Source organism: Rhipicephalus microplus, chromosome 3, assembly GCF_043290135.1.
Source record: "Rhipicephalus microplus isolate Deutch F79 chromosome 3, USDA_Rmic, whole genome shotgun sequence".
NCBI lineage: Eukaryota > Metazoa > Arthropoda > Arachnida > Ixodida > Ixodidae > Rhipicephalus > Rhipicephalus microplus.
This window is the reverse complement of record NC_134702.1, coordinates 153,596,186-153,601,232: the sequence shown is the minus strand read 5'-3', so window position 1 is coordinate 153,601,232 and position 5,047 is coordinate 153,596,186. Positions and strand designations below refer to the sequence as shown.

The 5,047-nt window shown below is 46.1% G+C and overlaps 1 non-coding gene across 1 annotated transcript; it reads right to left on the bottom strand.

The window, feature by feature from the left end:
- Nucleotides 1-2,807: 2,807 nt before the first annotated feature.
- Nucleotides 2,808-2,879, bottom strand: TRNAA-UGC (transfer RNA alanine (anticodon UGC)). Its single transcript has one exon. It is a non-coding gene; the product is annotated as a tRNA-Ala (tRNA).
- Nucleotides 2,880-5,047: the final 2,168 nt, after the last annotated feature.

Here is a 5,047-nt window from a genome sequence, read left to right as displayed (position 1 = left end):
AGACAGACGGACGAATGGATGGTCGCATGGACGGACGCATGAACGTACGGATGAATGGACTGACAGGCGGCCAAACGGATGGACGCACAAATGAACGGAATCAAGAACGAATGGATGGACAGAATGGTGTGAAAACTGACGGACGTTTCGCCTCACTCATCATCAATCAGTCCGTGTATATGCTGTGATTTTTTCTCCAAGCCACATTCGTATCTCCTAATGTTACAAGCTTCTTATTTTCAGTTGAGTTGTGTATTTAATTTCTGGCGTTCTTTTTGAAGTTGGAACCCTCAATTTTTCGTATTTGTAAGTTCAGATCGGTGATGAATGACCTAATGGAATATTCGATTTTCCGAAACTAGCTTCCCGAGCCTGTAATTTGGGGCTCATCGTGCACAATCGTCACCCACGTTTCCGCTTATGGGCCGTGCTCATTGTTTCATGGTTTGAGAATATCTGTGATATGCGCTCCATTGCATTTTTCTTGGTGATAGCAGACGCAGCCGACACAGTGCAGACACAGTGTTAGCACTGTGTCTACACAGTGTTACTGCGATAGCAGACACAGTGTTAGGGAGATGGTAGTGTTAAAAGCAGCGCAGGCATAATATAGAACACACTCGTGTAAAGTAGGCAAAGGAGAGGACACTTCATCGCATAGGTTGTCAAACTCACTCATGAGCTAGTCGCTTTATTCGGACTCGCTCATACGTAGATCAAGCCATGAGTCTGAGTGAGCCCGGGTGAGTAATATTTTCGTGGATTTGAGTCCGAGTGAGTCCGGCGAGGGAAATTTTCACGAGTGCGGTTCATATACAGATTCGTGACTCTGAGTTCAAGTGAGCCCTAACTGCAAAATATATTTCGTGAAGGAGTCCGAGTGAGCTCCACCATTAGTTGCTGGCCAATGATCTTATCTACAAGTCTCGAACTTTACTATCAGGCTGAGAGAGACTCTCGCCCTGCATTAGACACGGTATAGGCTTATGAGGATGATGGCAAAGTGACTTATAGCGCCACCTTAAATAAGGGAGTTTGCTAGCTCTGTGTTCAGAATAAATGTCCGACAATTAAGGATACGGCGTACTGTGTTATGTGTTTAGAAAATTTTGTTCTGACGGACAGTGAACATTATTAACGTTTGAACCGAGCATTTCGTCAGAACATCGTCAGACAAACAAAAGATTGGTATAAAAATATTGCTATACATATGTACATCACATGAAGATAAAAAAGCAAAAATTAAACGTTTATATGTACAAATCCCGTATTTACATAGCATTTATGCTGGTATAGAACAGACATACGCCTACCAAAACAAGGCAGACCGAAAGACACGTTTCAGGCGTCTCTCTCTGACGAAACCAAAAAGGTAGGACCAGTGCCGATGAAAATCCTCCTTAGCAAGGAAGAGTTCTTACCGAAAAAAAACAGATAGCAGGTCTTTGTACGGTCACTCGAAGACCGGTCAAAGTATCCTCGCCGCGATCGTACCAAGACAGTACGCACCAGCAACATTGAGAAGGCAGGTGAAGTGCCCTCGAGTACAACACCCAGATGAAACAGAGGGGTTTACGTCGAGACAGCGAAATCCAGCATGCGCGGCTCTTCAAGAAAACACGACCAACAATGCCTTGCCGCAGAACATGCTGATTCGTTTCCCCGAAAGAGCAGTTCGGGCACGCAGCTCTCTGGACTAACCTCCATGTTTCGAGGTGGTCAATAGTAGACATAAAAAAATTGCCCGCAGCTTCCCTCGGGGGAACACTGAGGAAGATGCGGAGCATATAATTGGTTAACGGGGTGTTAAAGTGCGACTTACTTGGGTCGATGGCTAAATTGGTTAACGTGGTTGTGAAATGGGGTGTTAAATTGCGACTTACTTGGGTCGATGACTAAATTGGTTAACGTGGTTGTAGGAGGGGGTGTTAAATGAGTGATCACGTACACACGTATGCCAAAGGGCAGCGCTGGTCGAAGGGACGTCGATCATTGTGTTTGTGGATTCGTTGGAATTCATTTCACCGCGACCTTGGACGTCGACGCGCCGTACAAACCAACCGAGGAGCGGCAACTGAGCGAGCGAGCGCCGACCTTGAGTATATATACAGCGCGACGGCGCATGCACTGTCAGCTGTCGAATGTTCGAGAAGGGGGAGAAGCGCAACGGCGCATGCGCGCGCGACAGCTGCCTATGTTCTCGAAGCGTGACGGCGCATGCGCGCTACATTATACAGCTAGCGAATGTTCGTGAAGAGGAGAAGCGCACGCGGTGTGTAGAGGAGAAAGGGTGCACAGATGGTGGGGGAGTGAAGCGTGCGCGGTGTGTAGAGGAGGAAGGGATGCACAGATGGTGGAAGAAGGAGGAGGAAGCTTGCGGACGGCGCCGCACTACAAGCCTCGAGTATTAGATGCTCCGCATCTAAAAAAAATCACGTATGGCGTATCGTTTTCTTGGTTGAGAACACTGAGCAAGCTGGTATGGTGGACTATCTTGTTTTCGAGCTTTCCCAGTGTTTTTTTTCATCCATATTAATTTACAGCTGTGATGAGAAGGACACTGACTGCTCGCTTTATAGTTTCGTTGCTTCGTTTCGCGGAAAATTTTTTCACAGGACAGCAGTCACTGAGAACAATTTGTTGACGGCAACGCACCTGGCACGCAGTTTTGTATGTTTCGTCAAAAGACGGAGGTTTTAACATCAGAAAAAGTTTGCAGAAATCGGTAAAAAGAACGACAAAAAAACGTCAGTGAGCAGTAGTGGTAAGTGCAGTGGCAGTTTGTTAAGAAAGAAAAGAAAATGACGCGGAGGAGCCGGGGTTTGAACCCAGGACTTCTCGCATGCAAAGCGAGCGCTCTACCACCGAGCTACACCCCCGACACAGTGCAAGTATGCCGAAAAATGATGTGAATTCATGGTTATTCTTTTGTGTCAACTACAGCCTGTTTAGAAATGGGCATAAGATAAACAGAAAACTATGACAAGTTTTCACAACGAGGCGGAACCTTCCTTCTGGCCTTAGGAATAACCAGGAAAGATGAATCCGAGCAGTGGTGGCGAGAAAAAAAAAACACAAGAGAAAAGAATATGACTACAACGACGATGCGTTTTCATCACCACTTTTCTAGCGTCCCTCTTGTAAAGCTACCTGCTTTCACCATGTATTCGTTTATACTAGCTCACCTTCACGTCGTTCGAAGTCATGCGATTATAGCACCAGTACGGTAGTTTTTGGAATCATGTACGCAAAGTTCATACCTTACGAATGCACTGCCGTAGGGTTACACGTAAGAGCAGTATGAGGATGTTTTACAGTCCAACGCTTTATTTACAGAATAGGTGCAGTGCCCCTGGCAGCAGACAACACACAGTGGAAAATAGCTACATTCTTTGAACCCAACGAGTGAAGTCATTCGCACATCAAGGTCTCTTTGTCACATCTGGCAGAAGTCGGCTTTTTCTTCGCTACAATAGTCGATGACTGCATACGGCAGCACTGGTCCCTAAAATTCTCTTCGAGCGTCGTTTCTCGCTTAGTTTGAAGAAACGAAACCGAAATAAACACCGCGCAGGGGTCCTTGCCCAAAATGAAACATCACGTTGCCAACATCAGTGATTCAGTGTCTTTGCAAGAATAATAAAGAGATTGAGCCAGGGGTGTGAGAGAACTAAAAATCCTTCTTCATATTCAGCGTTTGTCGCCGGGTCCCCTAGAGTGTCGTCTCCCGATGTTGTCACGTGAATACCACCGGAAATGACCGACAGCCGTACAAGAAACCCACAGAGGAGTGCAAGTTCCGTTTCACACAATGTAATGAAGAGCATTGAACCTCAAAAGACGCCAAATATTATTTTATGTATCTTCATATAGAAATATCAAACGGTGTTCACCATTGCCGTAGTTTTACGACACTATATACTTAACGAAAACAAAAGAAAAAAACCGCAACTTAAATGATCATTCTTACTCCAGCATATGAGCTTGGAAGATATGAATTGAGTGAAAAAAAACGTGACTGATCACCTCGTCATATGAATCGGTATAACACGAAAGTGAGACATGTCTTCACAGAAGGTGTCCTTATTGTGTAATGATAGAAGACAGCTTGAACAATTTGTATTTGTGCTTTGCAGCTATAGCACCGTTTGACGTTGATACAGCCATGTGGACGCCTAGTGGCATGCCTCCATCACGATGACTACCACCCATGCTCTAGTTAACCATTGTGGTAACGGAATGGAAGTTTTCAACATGTACCGGAACGCAGCATATTGTCAGTCCCGCACAGAACTGACATCAACAAGCCCCGATTAAACAGTGCCACTTGATATGTGTGTCTTCGAAGATTGTCAGCGATGGAGGGAAACAGCATGATGGGAAACAGCAGTTTAATAAATAAACTCGTTCTATCATCCTCGAGGTAGTCGACGATGAAAGATCGTTGGTGCATATGAAAGCTGTGTGACTTCAACAATGAGCTGTCACGTGCTAACAAGAAGCGAAAAGCAAAGAACATAACTGCGTCGGCGACTATCCGATGCTGGCTCTGTTAGGAGGTTTCTTTGCCACCGAGAAGCCTTAACCACAGAGCCATAACCATGGCCTGCAAGACTGCACTGCAGCGTGCAATATCGAACGCCATGCTTTACCTGCCTCTTGTCGCATTACTTCTCTTGGGCCCTGAGAGACAGCGGTACCACCCTGCTTCGCTAACAGAGAACACGGGGCGAGGGACAATGTGCCAAAGATATCTCGCGTGAGACGTCACATCGAGGACTCCACTCTCAACCATGCTGCAGCAGTCACTGCCTTTAATTGCACACGAATCTTCTGCTTCTGGCTGGAACTTCGTCGAAAGAACAGCCTCAGAAGGGTCAACTGACGCCCGCAACGAACGTTTTCGAGTGCAAATACGAATTTGTCATAGTTGTGGTCGAATCTATAGGGCCAAGAGACTTCCCAGATGGCCGACGAGCACGCCGATGCCGCCGACCGCATTGCTGGTAAGAAGGTGAAACTATGTGCGAGTGTTCTTTCTTCTCAT